Source organism: Pseudophryne corroboree, chromosome 2 (genome assembly GCF_028390025.1).
Source record: "Pseudophryne corroboree isolate aPseCor3 chromosome 2, aPseCor3.hap2, whole genome shotgun sequence".
Classification (NCBI taxonomy): domain Eukaryota; kingdom Metazoa; phylum Chordata; class Amphibia; order Anura; family Myobatrachidae; genus Pseudophryne; species Pseudophryne corroboree.
The window spans coordinates 609,435,949-609,457,061 of record NC_086445.1 but is presented as its reverse complement, the minus strand read 5'-3'; the positions used below and the strand labels follow the sequence as shown (position 1 = coordinate 609,457,061).

The following is a 21,113-nucleotide window of genomic DNA, read 5'->3' as shown; positions in this document are numbered from 1 at the left end:
CAATGTCACTGGAGTACTTCTGCCCCTTGTATGTGAACCACAATGGGAACAAATAAAATGGTAGGGGAGTTTCTGAGAGTGGAAGGGTGACACTGTGAGAGTGGTGGCTATCGTTTTGGACCTTGCAGGCTTGCTGAACTGATATGACCCAATTAATGTAAACTAGGCTGCTGTGCAGTGACTACTAGTCCTCAAGTCACATATCAGCAGCCACTGATTTCCATTGTCAGCCCCAATCCTCATCAATTTTGCTCCTGTGGGTACACAGCTATAAAGGTTACTTGCTACTTTACATTAACCCCCTTCCCAATTTCACGCAGCCCCGCTTGAGGCACATCAGAGTTGTTACTGCAGGAACTGCCGCAATTAAATCCCACCTGCAGCTGTATTCTCCTTGCTGCTGGCTCCTAATGCCAGCCACATTGCTTGTTCCTCTGCACAGATCCCCCAGTACCGCTACACACTTACCAGCTACAGGTACTGTATATTAGCTGCGTCTCTGGACATGTCAGACCCTGGCGGCTCCTATGTGTGGTGGTTACCCCGGGCATCCTGCTGGCAATTTGGCATGATTGAAACCTAGCTGCTCAATGCCAGATGGAGCTGGGACCTGTGCAATAGAACAATACACAGCATATTATAGAGAATGTTTATTCGTTCACATCAGGCCTTGCCCTAAATGAGCCAAACATACTTAGAAAGCTACAGGTAAAGCTGTGTCATGTATGCATACCTCCCAACATGACCTCTCCAGGAGGGACAGAATGCTCTGCTCATGGACTTCCCTCTTATTTATGATTGCCATCCCTTGTGGTGAAACCCCTTTCTTATCCATTAACCTGATCAACACAGTTGCTGGAAATCATACATTAAGAGAAAAGTCCAGGATCAGAGCATTGTGTCCCTCCTGGAGAGGGTCATGTTGGGAGGTATGTGTATGGGATATTCACTATGACTGGTCTGGCAAAGTAATGTTAACTCTTTCTGCTCAGAGCCTCAGGGACAGTTTTACTGATGCAGATGATTATTACTCAGCTGCCTTGCTGAGATTTCTATTGATAAATTATGGCAATAGGTGGTTTTCTACTGATGAATTAAGCTTCTATAGAAAACCAGCAATATCTCCAGATCTTAATACGAGCAACAGACTTCTAACAAATGTATTGTGTGCTATAGTATATAAATTAATTTCTATTCATGATAGATTTTGTTTACCCAGTGGATTACAAGTAAGCATTATTATACATTATTATTATTATTATTATTATTTATACAGTAGCTTCATAATAAAAACATTCTAAAAAAAAAAGCATGAAAGAAAGCTATTGGTATTTATTAAACGGTAGAACTTTATTTCCCTCTGCTGTCTATTCCAAGTATTACATTTAAATTCCTAATTCATTTTGCGTAAGATTAGTTTATTCATTGTATTATTCATATATAACCTTTACCTGTATAGACAATTGCTTACAGAGATATCTACTTAAAATATTACTCTTACTTGTCACTATTTAAGCAAGTACAATATTTTAATGCAATTGTGGATCTTACTCATATACATGCACCTTGTTTCTTTGCAAATTCTTCTGCCCCTGTCTTCTCTCTTTGAGCAGGAAACAGCACACTTCCTTGCTAGATTGCCACTATTCTCTGTTGCTGGAAATTCTGTGAACTCCCTATTTGTTAGCAGAGTTCAGCTTGGTTGACCACTTTTTATACAGAAGCCTCTGTTGAATGTTTGTATTCATTCAGATACTTTGCAAATTTTATTTCTAAATTAAAGATAGCTATTTCTACCTTCATTTTGGATTTCCCTATAAAAATAAATCATTCCCATTTGCTTGGTCCAAAACTTTGGAATAAAATTTGGCACCCCTTTTATGAGTTATGGCATACCTCCCAACTTTTGCGTTGACAAAATAGGGACTATCACAAAAAGGGGGCATGGCCTTGATCGTGATGGGCGTGGCCTCACCAAACAGATCATTTTCCTGCCTTTTGGGGGCTGGGCAGCCCCCACTCCCCTCCTAGCACTGAATACATGCCGTGCGCGTAGCATGTATTCAGTGATCACCAGCTGCTTTGCAGAGCAGTGGGTGATCAAAAGCTCTCCCAACTGCCCCCACCCCCGCCCGCGGGACACTGCTGCCCGTGGGTGGGACAGTGGGACAGGGTCCGAATAGAGGGACTGTCCCGCTTGGGAGGTATGGTTATGGGCTACTATATCAGATCTACATGATGTTCCTCATCCATTGTGAAATAATAGTCAACACTAAGCAGTGGTCTGACTGTGGTTACATCATACCTCTCAACATTTACAGTCATCAGATTGGGACTCCTTTACGCAGGGGAATGACTTTGGAAAAGGGAGTGGCTTTGTGGGTGCTGCGGTTGCAAGCCACGCCTACCCATTTCCATCACTGAGGGGTTCTGTAAGATGCTGGCATGCCCCCAGTCCCACTGTTTCCCGTGAATAGACACATGCCTACAGCATAGGGTTGCCACCTCTTCCGGATTTCCGGGATTCTCCAGGATTTGGTGGCAACCCTCCAGGAGACTTTTCCCCTCACTCGGATTCCGTGATTCTCCAGGAATAAGGGGACCCTGTCACTCTTAGCGCAGAGAGCTCTACCTCCACCTCCAGCCCACAAACCAGTGCTTGTGGAGGGACTGCTGGGGGCGGTGCCACATAGGGGATGGACATCACGTCAGCCCCCAGAATGTGCAGAGCAGGCGCTCTGAGACTGAGTGGCGCCTCTCACTCACTGGCACTGCACGACTGCACGTTACAGCCTCTGTAGCTGCTGGGCACAGCCTGTCATAGGTGGCATCCACATCGCAGGGCGCTGGCATTTTTGATAAAGTTAATTACATTGTCCCGCTCCACCCCCTCCCCCTTCCCTAATTTACTTGATGTGAGTTACAGTATATACCGCTCCTCATGAGCTTCTCAATTTAGCATCCACTGGAGGCGCTGCTTATGAAATATCACACCAGTTTGTCACACACTCGTGCAAGTTGTGCTCCATTTTCAGCTATTTTCTCTTGTCTTTCAATTTCATGTACACCTTTGATTTATGTGTGGCATCCTCCTGTGTCATTATGCCATAGCCATAAGTATAGGTCTTGTTCCTCAAACGCTGTGCAATGTCTCTTTAAAGATGCCGAGTAACACTCCATTGTGTGGTGGAGAATCAAACGAAAAACAAAAATAGAAAATGATGGTATAGTAGTATGTCTCCATTAGTCAAACATCCATTTAGAAAGACCATAGAAAATTCCAAGGTGCGTACCAAACTGTTCTGGACTTTTTGTCTATTTGAAAGTAGTTTTTTTAAAAAAATGTGGTGTATTTCTAATAAAATACATATTTACTATTTTCTAAATATGGTACATCATTTTATTTACATGAACATTGCTTGGTGTTGGGAGGGGGGGGGGGTGGATCTCTAGGAATCGATGATGCATCAGGTGGCAACCCTAACAGTGACCCGTACCTGCCACCCGCTGACTGGATCCCCTCTTAGTGTAGCCACGCCATGGCAAAGACAGCAACAGTTCTGTCCTAGGAGCTCAGACTGAAGCTGCAACTCATCACGGCCGTGCCACGGCAGAAGTGACGGGAGTGGAGTGGTCACGGCGACAGCTTTTAAAATGTGTGGGGCAGATGTAGGTGTTTCCATGTCTCCTCTGTACAACAGGAGGCATTTGATATGCTGGCTGTTGGGATCCTGGCGCTCAGCATACCGGCGCCGGAATACCGACAGCCAGCATACGACAACTATTTTCACTCTTGGGAGGTCCACGACACCCCTGGAGGGAGAATAAATAAGCGCCACCGTGCCCACAGCGTGGCGAGCGCAGCGAGCCTACAAGGGGCTCTTTTGTGCTCGCTCCGCTGCCGGCAGTCAGGATCCCAGCGCCAGTATGCTGTGCACCGGGATCTCGACAGCCGGCATAATGTAGTACACCCTGTACAACGGCACAGCAGTGCGCTTGTCAGCGGAGACTGTTGGCGGGCAGCATGCTGCAATGTGAGTGACTGTGACTCACTGTCACATAATGCAGCAGCGCCCTCAGTGGTCCGGTGCTTTACGCCGCCGCTTAGCTGGCGTATGCATAGGACCGGACCTGTCTGCATCCATTTTTTTGAAGTGCGTCAAACCTTCCTCGGGACTAGAACAGCTAGTGTACTGATATTTTATAAAAATCTGTACTAATGACAGCTATTTTCATGAATTATTTTGTTTATGGCAATCTCTCATCAGTCAAGTATATCGATATGGGACCACTGATTAGGGATGGGCAATTTATATATGTACTAAAGATAGTTTAAAATTGGAAGTAGGGGGGGGGGGGGGCGTGGCTTGGCAGGCAGGCAGGGCAGACGTTCCAGAGGAGAGCTCCTGTATCATCCTCTCCAAAAATACCTCATTTGGCCCTGTTCCAGCCTATCCCTGTTCCCTGTATCCTGCCCTTATCTCCCCTGATCCTGGTGAGCAGAGTCCCGGAACTGGGGGCTCGATTCCTGTTGCGCCCCGTACCTGGCGATCCCCGCCGTGGAGAATTGACGCTGCGCCTGGCTTACCCGGCCTCTTGTTGCCTGCGGCTCCCTCCACCCCTGGGCAGACCCGTATCCACCTCCCGTCTGTCCTTTGTGGAGCGGCAGAGCGGGCTCCGTGCCTGACGTCCGCCTCCGGGCCTGCTTCCGCCTGCTGCGCCGGGAGCTGAGGGGATGGCGCCAGCTGCCGCGCGCTCCTGGCGGCCAGGGTCCAGACCGGAAGTCTCTGCGGTCGAGCGGGCTGAGACCCCCCTTTTTGCAGCGGCACTGTATTTGTTGGCACTGGGCGCCTGGGGAGTCCGGCCTGAAGTTATAAAAAGGTGCTGGGCCCAGGATTCTTTGCCCTCCCTTAACGCCGGTGGCCATCTTGCTTAAGGGCAACCAGAGCTCCTGCTTCCCCTGATAGCTGGGGGTAACTGGGGGGTTCCCTGGCTACTGGCTGGTCCGTGGCTGGGGCCCCCCCTCAGGTTGGGTATTGCCCCTTGTCACCTGGGATCTTTGGCAGGAAAAATAGTGCTTTGGGGACAAAAAAGGGATTCCCACCCCTTATAGCACATATCCCTATCCCTTTCCTAGCTGGCTCCCTTCCCCACTGATGGGGTCCTGTACGCACTGTGTCACACTGTGGGATTTCAGAGGGGGCTCCCCCTGTGCCCCACATGCTGGGAGTATTTCTGTTCCTATTATATACCTCCAGAGCCCCGGCTGTGTCACACCATCTATGATAACAGGGGCGAAGGGGGCAGCAATGGCGCCGCAGCGGGATAAGGAGGAGGGGTGCCGGGCGGCCCAAAGGCGCGAACGCCGGGGTAGGGGGGTTTGGCCGCAGGGAGGCGGGACCCCCTCCCCTTTTCGTCACCTGCAGGGAGCCCTGGGCCAGTAAAAGGTGCGGCCCAGAGGCGGGGTGGGGGTGAGGAGGGAGAGGCAGATAAAAGCAGCAGCCGGGGGGGAGAGAGTTAATAGCTCCATTTTCCCCACACAGGAAAGGAAGTACCTGTGTCTGTCTGGTGGCTGCTGCACTTCCAGGGATCCAGGCATGGCATCCACAGTGACCGGAGGCAGGTCACCCTCACAGCAGGGAGCAAGGGTCGGGCAGCACTTGGCAGAGCGGCCAGAGAGGAGAAGGGAGCTTCCAGCACGATACAGGGGCCGGGAGGTCAGCGTTTCCGGCCAGCAGCTGCAAGGCCCATCCGTCCGTCCCTCTCCAGAAAGGCAGCACAGGAGTAGTGAAAATGGTGCTGGGGTGCCATCTGGTGGCCGGAGGACACATAAGAAGAAACAGCCAGGGGAAAAAAGAAAAAAGGCAGGAAAAGCACCTGCTAGATCCGGAAGGCAGCAGCCCTGCAAAAGGAGCAAGGGCAAGAGGGGGGTGAGTACCAGCCGGGGCAAGAAGGCATAGGAGCAAGGGGGAATGGGGCAGCCATTTTTAGGCCCAAGGGGGGAGGGGCAGAGCGGCTATGGTCCACTACAGTCCAGGGGAACCCCTATTAACGTTGCAGCACAGGGTTTGCAGAATACCCCAACACAGGCTAGGAACGTAGGAGCAGCATGCCAGGAAGGGGGAGTTATTCTCGCCGACACAGCCAGTGGGTCAGGGTCACCCGAAGTGAGGGGGAGATGGGTATTCCTGGCAGAGACACAGCAATATAATAGCCCGGCTAGGCAGCCAGAGGGCACTCCTAGGCAAGGGGGTAACTGGGGACAGGGAGCGCACAGGACAGGGACATTACACAAGGGTTGCGAAACCAGCTTGCCCGCTCCCCTGCGTTTACATCCCCGCCCAGGAGAATGTACCAGCAGACACCAACGCCAGTCACAGGACAGAGCAGGGGCCACGAAATGCCGCAAGCAAGCAATCGGGAGCAAGGAGCCACATCGCAAGATTTCACATCACATTCGCAAAGGTTCACATCACAAGCGCAAAATTTCACATCACAATCGCAAGATTTCGCATCACAATCGCAAGATTTCACATCACAACCACAAGCGAGAATCCAAGACAATTACAGCAGTTACAGAGACAGTGCGGTCCTCGCCATGCCCAGCGGCCCGTCAGTGCAGCATCTTGCTGCGGCAAGAGCGGTGGAGAAGAATACAGCGGAGGCCGGTGCCGTGACCAGCCCGGCCAGAGAAGACGTCTCCACAGCATCACTCAGGAACGGTGAGATGAACCATGTGTTTAATATGCAGAATGTGAATGTTATGCCGTTGTATAATAGCAATACACAAAGTGTGAGAGGTGGTACTGAAAAGGGGCAGAGGCAGGGGTTGCACCAAAACAGCGCGAGCAGCGCAAATGGCGGGGGGGCCACCTTAAACGAGGTAACGAACACACAATGGGAGGGTAACAGCGCCGCAGATAATCAGGCGGGCAAGCGGGGCAATAGCAGCGCGTCCGAGTCAGACGACGACGAGTCATGCAAGGTATTGAAAGAGCAACTGCGGTTGGCCAGGGCCAATCACAAGAAGAAGAAGTTGTCAGCCCCAGGGGCAGATACAGCGTGGAGTAAGCTAGGTCAGACCGGAGCAGCTAAGCCAGTTTTCTTACAGCAGGGAGGCGCATTGGATCACGAGCTAGGCGCATTGTCAGGTCATTTGCCTAAAGAAATTAGGAAGGAAATTGTGAAGGGGGATTTCATCGACATATGCTCCCTTACAGAGGATGGTCTCAGGGACAAGGAGAGGGGCAGTGAGAAGGGAGTAGGGCGGGGGGAATCCTACAAGACAATTGACAATTGGATGACCGGGATGTTCGCATACTCTGGTTGCTACGTAGAAGCTTACCCAAATATGGCAATGAACATGATGAAATACATCAATCTTGTTTATTCAGTGTACAAGGATTATGGGGGAACTGCGTGGCGCAGATACGACGAGTCCTTCAGGTTAAGAGCGCAAGGGCAGCAACCCATCAAGTTTGGGACAAAGGATATCGAGCTGTGGCTCAAGGCGCAGGCAAGAGGGGCTAGCGATAAAGAAGCGACAGCGCAAAGGCAGGGGACAGGGAGGCCTGGCACGCATAGACAAGATATGCTCAAATGCTACGCCTTCAATGACACCCGATGCACACGGGCTTTCTGCAAATTCAAGCACGCATGCACGCACTGCAGCGGAAGTCACCCGGCAAAAGACTGCTTTAGGAAAAAAGGCCGACAGGGAGAGAGAGGGGAAAAGGTATCCGGAGTGCTTGTGCCTGTCAAAAGCAAGTAACCCAGTGAGGCTGGAGGGTATGCAGGCATGGCTAGCCAGGTACCCCAAGCGTTTTGAAGCCCAGCGGTTGCAGGAGGGTTTTAGAGTAGGGTTCAAGATCCCAATAAGACGGGATGTCCTTCCGGGCGACCGCAATAGGAACCTTCATTCCATCAGGGAGCAGCCGCAGGTGGCGCGACAGAAAATTGGAAAAGAATTAGAGATGGGCAGGATGGCCAGGCCATTCGCGGCCCCCCCAATTGAAAATTTGGTAGTGTCACCGCTGGGGTTAGTTCCCAAGAAAGCATCGGGAAAGTTCAGACTTATTCAACACCTATCTTTCCCGGAGGGGGCATCGGTTAATGATGCCCTGGACGTGGAACAGTGCTCGGTGCAATATCAGTCGTTTGACCATGCGATAAAAATGGTTAGGAGGCAAGGGAAAGGGGCCTTGTTGGCGAAGCTGGACATCGAGTCAGCATTCAGGCTACTCCCCCTGCATCCGGACAGTTTTTACCTTATGGGTTTCCAGTTTGAGGGCCAATATTTCGTAGATAAATGTTTGCCTATGGGATGCGCAATATCTTGCGCGTTATTCGAAATTTTCAGCTCCTTCTTGACCTGGTGCTTGGAAGCACGGACAGGCTGTAGGGCAGTAGCGCACTACCTGGACGATTTCTTGCTGGCAGGTCCAGCTCAGTCTGGGCAGTGCGCGCAGTTGCTGCAAGAGCTTACAAAGATGCTGAACGAGTTCGGAGTCCCCATCGCGGGGGAGAAAACTGAGGGCCCAAAACAGGTCATCTCTTACCTAGGTATAGAGATCGACACAGAGAAGATGGAGTGCCGGTTGCCAACAGAAAAAATCGAAAAGTTGGAGCGAGAGATCAGTGCATGCGCCCAAGCGAAGTCAGTTACCTTGGGTCAGTTGCAGTTATTGCTAGGGTCGCTGAATTTTGCTTGTCGCGTAATCCCTATGGGGCGGATTTTCAAGCGACGTATGGAAAGGGCAACAGCGGGAGTGAGGAAGAAACATCACTTCATCCGCATCAGCGGGGAATTGAAGGAAGATTTGTTAGTATGGCAGGATTTCTTGAAACAGTTTAACGGGGTGCGCATGTGGCCGAGCAAGTTATTACCAAACCATGCACTGCAGCTGTTTACAGACGCAGCAGGAGCCATAGGCTTCGGAGCATACTTGCAGGGAGAGTGGTGCGCAGAAGAATGGCCGCAAAGGTGGAAGGACAGCGGTTTGACTAAGAACTTGGCAGCTTTGGAGTTGTTTCCTTCAGTGGTAGCCGTAGAGGTTTGGGGCCGCAGGCTAGAGAATAAGTTCATACAGTTTTGGTGCGACAATATGGGCGTGGTACAGGCCATAAACAGCCAATCTGCCTCGTCCGCACCGGTGATTAGGTTGCTGAGGTGGTTGGTAGCGGCATGCTTGAGGCACAACATCACATTCAGGGCAAAGCATGTACCAGGAGTCGAGAACGTTATCGCGGACACGCTGTCACGTCAGAAATGGGAGGTGTTTAGGGCGGCAGCGCCGTTCGCGCGGGGCCAAGGTTTAACATGCCCTTCTAATCTTTGGCAGATAGCCGAGCCTGTTTGAACGAGCTGGTGGAAAGGTCCCTGGCGCCAAAGACCTGGAATGCGTACGTGGCAGCATGGGAGAAATGGCAGCAGTTCAAGGGGAATGTAATCTCAGAGGGCCAGATGCCCCTGCAGCAATTGTTGGAATTCTTAGGCAAGAGTAAGGAGGAGGGAGCATCAAGGGCAGTGGCAAACAGCAGGCTGGCAGGGGTATCTTTCTTTTCAAAGTTGCTAGGGAAAGAGGACCTAACTAAGGCATTCGTAGTGCGCACAGTGATGAAGGGATGGGCCAGAGCGGAGATATGGAGACCGGACTCCCGGGAGCCAGTAACCATAGAGAGGCTTAAGAGCATTATTCACATAGTGGCGAAAGTATGTAATGGAGAGTACGAGGAAAAACTGTTTAAAGCAGCATTTATCATGGCGTTTAGCGGAGCATTTAGGGTCGGGGAGCTGGTAGCGCAGTCAAAAATGGCCGCCGGAACATGCCTGTTGGTAAAAAACGTAGCGGCCTCGCAGGGCGTGGTCTTGTGCAAAATTCACAAGTCAAAAACAGACCAGATAGGTAAGGGAAGATGGGTCCAGTTGGGCAGGCACCCGGACACAACAGTCTGTCCAATCGAGGCGGTACAAATTTTTTTTGGAGGTCAGGCCAAAAGGGGGCGAGAATTTGCTTATTCATGTGGATCAGGCGGCACTTACCAGGTTCCAGTTCACAGCCATATTTAAAAAAATGCATCAAGGAGTTAGGCTGGAACCCGAGGAAGTTCGGAACCCACTCATTTAGGATCGGCGCGGCAACATCCGCCGCCAGCCAGGGATGCTCAGCCGAAGAGATAAAGGGGAAAGGGGGGTGGAAGTCAAACAGTTACAAATCTTACGTCAGGCCGGTGGCCAGGGCGCCGCCGCAATAAAGGGAATTGACGACTGTCCTAACACCCCCCCCCCCCCCTGCTTCCTCTATTCTTCGCAGGGATCGCCGGGAAGCGGTGTTGGATCTTCGGCCATTAATACATATTCTGGGCAGCGGCACGGGCCGCAAAAAGACCATACGGGCGCCAGCTGGGGATGAGGCGAGAAGAGGCAGCAGTTTTTTGGCTGGGCAACAGGGGCATGGTATGGGAGCAGGCCAGGGAGGCCTGGCTCAAGGCCGAGCGGGCATTGGGAAAGCCCGACGTGTTGGTGTTGCACCTTGGGGGAAACGATATCGGGAAAACAAAGTCGCTAGACCTGATCAGGCAGGCCAGGGAGGACATTGCCTGGATAAAAGGGAGGTGGAGCAACGTGCGCATAGTCTGGTCAAATATTATCCCGCGACTAGCCTGGAGGGGGGTTAGGTCAGGGCACGAGCTAGGAAGAAAGTCAATGCGGCCATCGGTAAAGTGGTCATAGCCAATGGGGGAAGCGTTATGCACCACAATGACCTTGCAGGGAGATGTGAGGGTTTTTACAGGCACGATGGGGTGCACCTGTCGGACGTAGGCCTTGATATCTTCAACAATGCGTTGCAGGATGCGTTGGAGGGTTTGCGGTGGTAGCGCAGGGTGGGGCTTCGGTCCGCAGGTTGCTGGGACCTCGTGTGGCGGGGAAGGAGCGGTGCACAAGGCATGGTAAGGGGGGATTGTCAGAATGCCTCGCATAAGTCACCAATTAGTAGGCCGTACGCCTGGTTCCAGCTAAATGCGGCAGGGGCCATACGGGTTGCGTGCCGTGGTAGGGTGTTATGCACATGGTAGCTGGTCCCCCAGTGCAGGGGGCGTGGTCCGTCGGCCCGCAAGGGCAGGCCGGGTACGCCTCAGGCGGGGAGGGGGCATCGCCGGTAAGGCGGCGTAATGCACGCCCCAGTCGTTTCTCTAAACAGCGGGAGAGCCGTGCACCGCTTCCTCTCCTTTTTACCCCGCAATGGTGTGTTTTTGGTATTAGGTGGAAATAAAGCTGTGACCATTTATTCTTTGCACAAAATTGCAAGTCTCGTCTCCAGTTATTTGATTAGAGCAAGCTGGCGGGGCACCGGAAGGTCACCCTCTCCATCCTTACTGACCCTGGAGCTCCACCTGCTGGCAGCTTTTCTCGCTGGGATTGCTTTGCCTGGATGAAGCTTGCTTCCCTAAACATGTGACCCTTTGGAACGCGCCCTGAGTCTTGGGACCTCCTTTTACCGATATCTATGTTTGAATAACTACAGGACTGTCTCCCTGCTACCGAGATTTACCTAGCTATGTGTTGTGGTGGCTTTTCTCAGGTGTTCGGTCTCTGGGTTCCACCATGCCTAGAAATAGTAAAAAACAACGTGGAGCGGACCTGACCCAAAGCATTAATAAATTTGCCTATTCCCATGCTACCTCTCCAGATCCGGAAACCCCCTCGCACCCTGATGTCTCTGACTCGGAGGATTCAGACCACTCCCCGCTGAACCGGAAAGATCTACAGCTGCTCTTCCGTGAGATACGGGAGACAAGGAAATCCATCCAAGCGGTACAGGCGGAGGTGTACACGGTAATAGCCTCCCTCAAAACAGACTAGAGTGGATGAAGTGATCACTACCCAACAGGGCATGAGCGATGACATTCATGGTCTAAAGAAGGAGATCCAGCACATCCTGGAACATCAAGAAGACCAGGACAACAGGGCGCGACGTAATAATCTGCGCATTAGAGGCGTCCCCGAGGACGTTGATATGACGTCCCTGCAAGATTACCTCAAAAAACTGCTTGTCCATTTATCGCCATCGACTCCAGAGGACCAGCTCTTGTTAGATAGGGCCCATAGGGCTCTACGCCCTCGATCACAAGACTCAGCTCTACCTAGGGATGTCATCCTGAGATGCCACTACTATACGACTAAGGAGGCCATCCTCAGAGAAGCTAGGAAGATTTTCAACTTACTATTCCTGGGCCACTCGCTCCAAATTTTCCAAGACATTGCTCCTGCTACTCTGATCAAGAGGAAAGATTTCAAGCCTATCACCTCAGTGCTTTGGGACAATGGCATTCGCTACAGATGGGGTTTCCCCTTCCGCATCTTGGTGTGGCATCACAACCATCTCCACTCGGCGAGGGACCTGGCTGAAGCGCAGGGACTTTTGCGCACCTTGGGCCTCCCCCCCCACCGGCTTCATCTATTTCCCCGCAGCGGGCACATGTGGCCTCGCCCATGGAGTCGACTGCCACCCCTCGACGATCCTTGAACCAGGACTGGACGAAAGTGCCCTCTGCACGGAAATCTGCTTCCGCTGGCCCTGCCACCTGATGTTGTACATGTCCTAATGCCATTTCATTCTGTGGTTTTGTATTTTTGTTTATGCGTATGTTGTGAGGGGCTAATCTCTTTCTTTAGTCTCTTTATTTTCCAGCCTTGATTTTTGGATTTGTCCTGCTCCACGCCTTCTGTGTGCGTACAAGAACAAAAGCCCCTTTTTTTCTTGTATTAGACCACCTTAGGTATCTATCATGTATTGTCCCCCCCTTATGGGGGTAGGATCCCCCCTGTGTGGGACCTGACGCCCCCTGCTTAGATGTAGATTAGCGCTGTTACCTACCCCAGACTTGACTCGTTTAAGCCTTGGATAGTCTCGTCTTCGTTATTAGTTGCCCTAAACGGTAGTAGGTTCTGGGACACTAAGTTCCGTTCTTTTCCCCTTTTGCTACTGGTCCCTAGACTCGGGACACATGTTGAGTGTCCGCTGTACCCGATGCGCCTGGCCTGGCTGGGCTGCGTCCTCCCTACTGGGTCTTATACCCAAGTCCGGTTGTTGTCACTTAGTGACTTTTCTCTGTCATTTCTTGACCGGCATGTTAGACCAGATGTCGTTTCTTCTGGTCCCCAACGTTCCCCTCTTCCCTGCCTTCCCCGAACTCTATCTGTCCTGTTCTCTTTTCTCTTTTCTTTCACTCAGCCATTCACTGATGACTGCCGATTGCCATGTTTGTTTCTAATGTTTATGATGTTTTCTGTTTGGTCTATTGCAGTGGTGCGGTGTCCGGAGGGAGGAGACGTGGCGTTCCAGAGAGTTGATTGTCATGGCCCTTAGGGTATTTTCCCACAACGTTAAAGGTTTGAACAGCCCCACCAAACGCACCAAGCTCTTTCTTTCTCTTAAACAGGCCAGAGGTGATTTGGTTTTCCTGCAGGAAACCCACTTTAAAAAGTCCCTCCACCCTGATTTAAAATCTAAACTCTTTCCACATACATTTCATGCTTGTGATGCGACACACAAAAAAAGGGGAGTTTCCATCTTGCTCGCTGCTCACCTTACGTTTGAGTTGTTGGACAGTCATGCAGATAAATCTGGTAGATGGCTAATCCTTGTTCGGAAGCTTAACAACACCCTGTGTACCCTTGTCAATGTCTATGCTCCGAACCAAAATCAGGCTGCCTTTTTTAGGGGTTTGAATTCACGCGTAACTAGGCTCCGCCAAGGGGAGATCATAGTGGCCGGTGATTTTAATGAGGTCCTGGATGCCTCGTTAGACAGATCCTCCTCTCTCTCCTCTCTTCCTTCTACCCCCAAACGTCCATCCCTGGGATCTCTTGCACTGTTAGATCTTTTGAAGCTTCAATTACTATTCGATTCCTTTAGACTCACTGACCCACTTACTAGGGACTACACTTTCTACTCCCCTGTACATAAATCCTACTCTAGGATCGATATAATCCTACTCAGCCAGGACCTTTCCTCTAAACTGAAGTCTACTCGCATACTTCCTATGGTATGGTCGGACCACTGTCCGATCACTGCTGAGCTCCACTCTATTGCTCCCCGCCCCCCTCCCGCCTCTTGGCGGTTGAATGACTCCCTATTACATAATCCGGAAATTACTAATTTGATTAAAGGTCACTTTACTGATTATTTCTTACTCAACGACCTCCCAGAGACCTCACCTATCATATTATGGGAAGCACATAAAGATGTTCTCCGTGGTCATTTGATAAGTCAATCTGCTAGGTACAAAAAGTCACTGGAATTGAATTTCCTCTCCTTGTCCACTAGATTGCAGGTGCTTGAAAGACAACATAAGCTCTCCCCTACCCTTGCCAATTTAGAGATTTTGCTGAGGGCGCTGCCTGAGTTGTCTCTTTTCTTGTCAGAGCGGACGGCTAAGACCCTTCAGAGGCTTAACCAGTCCTTCTATGAGAAGGGAGATAAAGCGGATAGGATGCTGGCATCCCGTCTACGAGCACAACGCTCTCGGAATAATATCCTGGCGGTGCATACTACGTCAGGCGAGATTACGTATGCCCCGGATGCCATATACAAGGCATTTCAGGAGTTTTATGCTCAGCTCTATAATTTAAATCCTGTCAATCCAGGTTCTGGCCCCCCAGATGTCTTAATCTCGGAATTCTTGCGTAAGGCTAAATTCCCCAAACTGTCTGACGGTGCTTCTTCAGAATTGAATAGAGATATAACAGATGAGGAAATTGCTGCCTTCCGGAAGTCCTTTAAATCTTCCAAGGCTCCGGGGCCCGATGGCTTCTTGGCATCATATTATAAGAAATTTGCTCCCATCTTAATCCCACGTCTCAGAGTATTGTTCAATGCTGTACTGCATGGCACCCCATTCCCGAGCACCATGCTGGAGGCCAGAATAATAGTTATCCACAAAGAGGGTAGAGACCCTCGAGATTGCACTAGCTATCGGCCGATATCCCTTTTGAATCTGGACATTAAGCTCTATGCCAAAATTTTAGCTACCCGTCTCAATGGCGTGCTCCCTGGCCTGATTCATTATGATCAGGTCGGTTTTATTCCTGGCCGTCAGGCCAGGGATAACACTAGAAGAGCGATAGATCTGATACAACGACTGAACTGCAGAAATACCCCCCGTCTATTGTCCTTTCACTAGACGCTGAGAAGGCGTTCGACCGTATATCGTGGCCCTTCTTGTTTCAGACCCTGCATGCGTTTGGGATATCGGCTGAATTTTTGACGGGGGTCTCTACCCTCTACTCCTCCCCTATAGCTAAGGTCCTCATTAACGGAGTGCTGTCCACTCCATTCCCATTGTCCAACGGTACGAGGCAGGGTTGCCCTCTCTCCCCCCTGGTGTTCGCTATGGTCTTAGAACCCCTGGCTGCTGTGATAAGGAACTCTCGTAGAATCCGGGGAGTGAAGATGGGCTCTCAGGAGTTCAAGATCTCACTTTTTGCAGACGATGTACTGCTGTCCCTCACTCAGCCACGGTCTTCACTCCCTGCCTTGTATCAGATTATAGAGGAATATGGTTCCCTATCGGGATATAAAATTAATTTTGTTAAATCTGAAGCCATGTTATTACATGTTTCAGGAGACCTTAAACGTGATCTACAGTCCTCCTATGACCTTCGCTGGCAAACCAATAAGATCAAGTACTTAGGAATCTATATCACATCTCACTATAGCTCCCTATATTCTGAAAACTTCCCACGCATGTTTGCTAAGATTAAATGTGACCTGTCGAGATGGAAGTCCCATATGATATCCTGGCTGGGTAGGATAGTTCCCCTTAAAATGACAGTCATGCCGCAACTTCTCTACCTCTTTCAAACCTTACCTGTCAAGGTCCCGGAGAAGGTTCTTAGGGATGCCCAGGCCTCATTTGTGAAGTTTGTATGGAACGATAAACCTCCAAGAATAGCTTTTGCAGTTCTCTGACTCCCTCGTTCCGCAGGTGGCCGGGGATTCCCGGATGTCAGGTTTTATTACCTGGCTAGTCACCTGAGCCAAATAGTGGCTTCCTTTGTGCCCCGTGGCTCTATTGCCTGGGTGGACATGGCAGCTCTCTTCCTGGGGATCCGTTCATTGGCTTCGCTTTGGGGCCTGGGCAAACCGTAGCAGCTCACTCTGGCGGACTCTTCTCCGTCTCTCAAATTCCATCTATCTATCTGGCATAACTCCCTCACGAAATATAAACTGTCCTCCCCCTGCTCCCCTCTTACCCCCCTATGGGATAATCCTGCTTTTCCCCGCCGGGGTTTCAACCCTTCGTTTCATCCCTTGGTTTAGTGCGGGAGTCCATGTGGTACATGATCTCTACCTCTGGGATAGCTGGATGACGATATCAAATGTGAGTTTTCCACTCTCTCCCCTCCCTTCTTTGAATATTTCCAGATCCGACACTTCCTATTCTCCCTACCTCAACCCGAAGTCCAGCGGGATCTCACCCCCTTTGAATCTCTTTGCACCACAAAACCTATATGTAGAGGTCTAATTTCGCTAATATACTCAATGTTAGTTGGGGCTTCCTCTGGCCCACAGACTCGCCATGAGCCGGAGTGGGAGAGGGACCTGGGCCCCCCGCCGGATGATGCCTATTGGGAGGAGGTACGAGAGGGCATTGCTAAAAGCTCTATCTCAACTCGACTTAAGGAAACATCCTATAAATTGTATTACCGGTGGTAAGATACCCCGGATAAATTGTCTAGGATGTTCCCTTCTGCCACCCCGGTTTGCTGGCAAGGATGTGGACATCGGGGAACCCTCCTCCATATTTGGTGGACCTGCCCCCGTATAGCTCACTCTTGGAATAAGGTGCTTGACTTATTGAAGTCCCTCTCTGGCCTTCCCCTCGGGTTGGACCCTTGGGTATTGGACCCTTGGGTATTTTTGTTGGCGCGGCCGTACCCGGATCTTGACCCGCTCCTGAATAAGCTGTTTTCCCATATAATGGTGGCAGGTAAATCCTTGATAGCCAAGAACTGGAAGTCTCCCGATGCCCCTACTGTTTTTTGCGCTAAATAATTACATTTGGTTTGTAACTAACATGGAAAAGATCACTTACTATCTGCATGATTGTCCACACAAATTTGAACTAGTGTGGAGCCCTTGGTTACTTAAGATGTCCCCCCCTACTTGATACTATGACTGCCCCCCTGATCGGACCTTCTGGATCTGTCTGACACGCTGCGCCTGACTACTCCCTCCGGATGCTTACCTACCATTCCTAGCAGTCTCTCGGTGGATGGGTAGTAACTTTTTACATGTACACTTGTATACTGTTATATTCACACACTGCATATTGATGTGTTTTGTATACCTTTTAAAGTATGGCTTAGATCGGCCTGGTATGGCCCGATTGTGTTTGCTTTTTTTTCCTTCTCCTCCCCTCCCTGTTTCCTCCTTTCCCTCTTCTGCTGCTCCCCTTCATTTTCTTCCCCGTCTGTCTGTCGTCCTCCCCCTTGTGGCACCCCCCCCCCCCCCTTCTTATGTGTTGAATTTATTCTTGAAATTTTTTTAGGAGAACCTTTTGTATTTTGTTGTACGCCTAATTGTATTTTGCGCATTTTATTGTTTCTCCTATTATAAATAAAGAGTTAAAAAAATAATAATTGGAAGTAGGGATGACCATTGATGGTCTATGGCCAAAGGTTAGGGTTTTTTCTTTTAAATCGATGGTGCAGCAATGATGCGATCAGCTACAGCAGGGGGACTGATCATCAGTCCCCCCAGCCAAATAGTCTACTGTGCTCTGCATGGGGAAGGAGGGGGGTGGGGCAACCTACATGGGGAAAAGTTTAACCAATGGGGGTGGGGAAGGAGGGAGATTAAGATAAATATTTAAATTATGCTGGAGGGAGGAGGGTAAAATAATAAAAAATGCCCTGGTCACAGAGTATTGGTGGGGGTGGGGTGGGGTGGGGGGGGTTACAGAAAAAGGGACTTTAAAACGGGGAGGGTGGTTTTTAAAACATGGTTGTTTTTTTTACTACTAAGGGGAGTGGAGGGGGGTGGGGATTGTATTACTTACTTTCTCCCAATGGCCCCTAACCCTCAGCAGTCTAAACCTAACTCTCCCCCCCCCCCCTACCCGCAGCCTAACCCTCCCCGGGGGTGCCTAGACCTAACCTCCACCTCCCCGCAGCCTATACCTAACCTTCCCACAGCCTAACCTTATCCCTCCTCCCGCAGCCTAAACCTAACCCCCCCCCCACCACCACCACCACCCACAGCTTACCTTTCAGACGGGCCGGCAAAATCTTCTTCAGGATTCCGGCAGTCAGGATTCCGTTTCGACATTCCAAGTAGTGTCGGGACTGCGGCGTCAGTATTTCTTCTGCTGGGTTTCCTGACCGGATCCTGTGGAGGGGTAATATTATTAGAATTTAAGACTACTGGGTGTCTATTGTCAATGGGGTTTGGGAAATTATTTTCTTAATGGGGCTCTATAGACATGGATGGGATGGGGGGTGCAAAACACCCCCTAAATATTGTATATATATTTTTAAGTTAAATATTTTAATGTTTTATTAAAAATATTTTTAAAACTTTTTAAAGTAATAATAAAAAAAAAATATACAAATTTCGGAGGGGAAAAAATTATCATCCCTTTTACCTGGGACGCTCATGGATTACACAGGTTCTGTGGCTGGCTGACTTCAAGCCTACATTTCAGCTGGTTTTAATCGGCCACAGAACCTGTGTAATCCATGAGCGTCCCAGGTAAAAGAGAGAAAATGGTCACTCTAGTTAAGTGGTTAAGGTGTATAGGGTCCCAAGCCAGGGTCACCATATCATACCACCCAACATGACCCTCTCCAGGAGAGACAGAATGCTCTGCTCCTGGACTTCCGTCTTACTATACGATTGCCCTCACAGGTGGTGAAACACCTTTCTAATCCGCTCCCGGCAAGGGGGCGTGAACCTCGTTAAAATGGGCGTGGATTTGTTGGATGGGTGTGCCCTCATCTGATCTCATCATCAAGGCCACCACACGATAAAAAAAAAGAAAAAAAGTCCTCATTTTACACATTACAGCAGGCACGCGACCCCATTTTACACAGCACGGCAGGCTAGTGTCCCCATTTTACACAGCATGGCAGGCAAGTGTCCCCATTTTACACATTGCGGCAGGCACGTGCCCCCATTTTACACATTGCGGCAGGCACGTGCCCCCATTTTACACATTCCGGCAGGCAAGTGTCCCCATTTTACACATTACGGCAGGCAAGTGTCCCCATTTTACACATTCCGGCAGACAGGTGTCCCCATTTTACACATTCCGGCAGGCAAGTGTCCCCATTTTACACATTCCAGCAGACAGGTGTCCCCATTTTACACATTCCGGCAGACAGGTGTCCCTGTTTTACACATTCCGGCAGAGAAGTGTCCCTATTTTACACAGTATGGCAGGTGGTGGTGGGGGGAGGGAGAGAGAGAAAGGGAGAGGGGCTGACTTACATTTGAAGTGGTTCTTCCCGCTCTTCAGCCGCCTCTCCCTCGTCTGTGCAGCGCTGGCCGTCTTGGCTCCCCCTTCTCCCTCCTCCCGAGTGCCCAGCTCGGGGGGCAGGGTTTCGTGGAATGACGCGATTGCGTCGTGATGTCACGATGCAAACGCGTCATTCCGCGAAATCCCGCCCCCCGAGCTGGGCACTCGGGAGAAGAGGGGAGGGGGTTTGAAAGTGCTCAGGAAGTGCCGCGGCGGGCGCCCCGTGCGGTTGCACAGCTCGCCCGCCGTAAGAAACTGCACTGCCCCCATCCCCTGCAGTGTACATGGGGGGTAATTCTGAGTTGATTGCAGTAGCAAGTTTGTTAGCAATTGGGCAAAACCATGTGCACTGCAGGGGGGGGCAGATATAACATTTGCAGAGAAAGTTAGATTTGGGTGGGTTATTTTGTTTCTGTGCAGGGTAAATACTGGCTGCTTTATTTTTACCCTGCAATTTAGATTTCAGTTTTAATACACCCCACCCAAATCTAACTCTCTCTGTAAATGTTATATCTGCCTCCCCTGCAGTGCACATGGTTTTGCCCAACTGCTAACAAATTTGCTACTACGATCAGGTCTGAATTAGGGGCTACATGAAGCTACTTAGAATTGTCAGTTCAAAACCATTGCATCTAGACAGATCTATGTAGTGTGCAACCACACACTACATAGATCTCCTCAGTCACAATGCTGCTTATTTCTCTGGCAATTATTTTACAAGTGTCATACCCAGGATTAGAACCCACGACCTATTACACTGGAAACAGTCGCCTTACCGATGGAACTATTTGCTCCTGTATAGGAAGCATGATAATTCTAACTATATGAAGTTACTTGTAATTGTCAGAGAAGTAACTTCATATAGTTAGAATACTCACACTTTTTATACAGGAGCAAATAACTTCATCAGTAAGGTGTCTGCTTCCAGTGTAATAAGTCGTGGGTTCTAATCCTGGGTATGACACTTGTCAAATGTGTTACTATAATAAAGAGGATGTCACTTGTAAGGTAGAGATAGCGGCGGCTATCAATTAACTTAATTGCATGCACACACAGAATGGGAGGAGAGGTGCCCCCCTACAGAGCAGGAGCCCAGCGGCAGCCAACTCCATTGCCTCCCACAGTTATGCCTCTGCATGTAAGCATTACTGCTTTTGCTATTTATACAGTAGCTTCATAATAACAACATTCTAAAAAAAAGCATGAAAGAAAGCTGTAGGTATTTACTGAACGGTAGAACTTTATTTCCCTCTGCTGTCTATTCCAAGTATTACATTTAAATTCCTAATTCATTTTGAGTAAGATTGGTTTATTACTTTTATTATTCATATATAATCTTTACCTGTATAGACAATTGCTTACACAGAGAGATCTGGTTAAAATATTACTCTTACTTGTCACTATTTAAGCAAGAAAAAAAGGCATTTGTTTCCCCCAGCACCCTGAATGATAACCGTAACCAGATATAAATTCTACATGATAATAGAATTCAGAGATCTTCGTTACACATATTTGCGCAAATGTGTGAATAAGCTCCAAAGCCGCATCAAGGCGTCTCTGTATATTTGGGGTCCCTAGCGCTGCACATG

At 49.8% G+C, this 21,113-nt stretch overlaps 1 long non-coding RNA gene across 2 annotated transcripts in view; it reads left to right on the top strand.

Annotated features, from left to right (window-relative positions):
• Window positions 1-334: 334 nt before the first annotated feature.
• LOC135039637 (uncharacterized) overlaps window positions 335-21,113 on the top strand; it is a 74,425-nt gene continuing 53,646 nt past the window's right edge. The window contains exon 1 of one of the 2 annotated variants that reach the window (XR_010233645.1): window positions 335-477. This is a non-coding gene — a long non-coding RNA (uncharacterized LOC135039637). Of the gene's footprint in view, window positions 478-828; window positions 930-21,113 lie in introns of those variants that run through there. The other variant, XR_010233639.1, reaches the window with a different exon arrangement.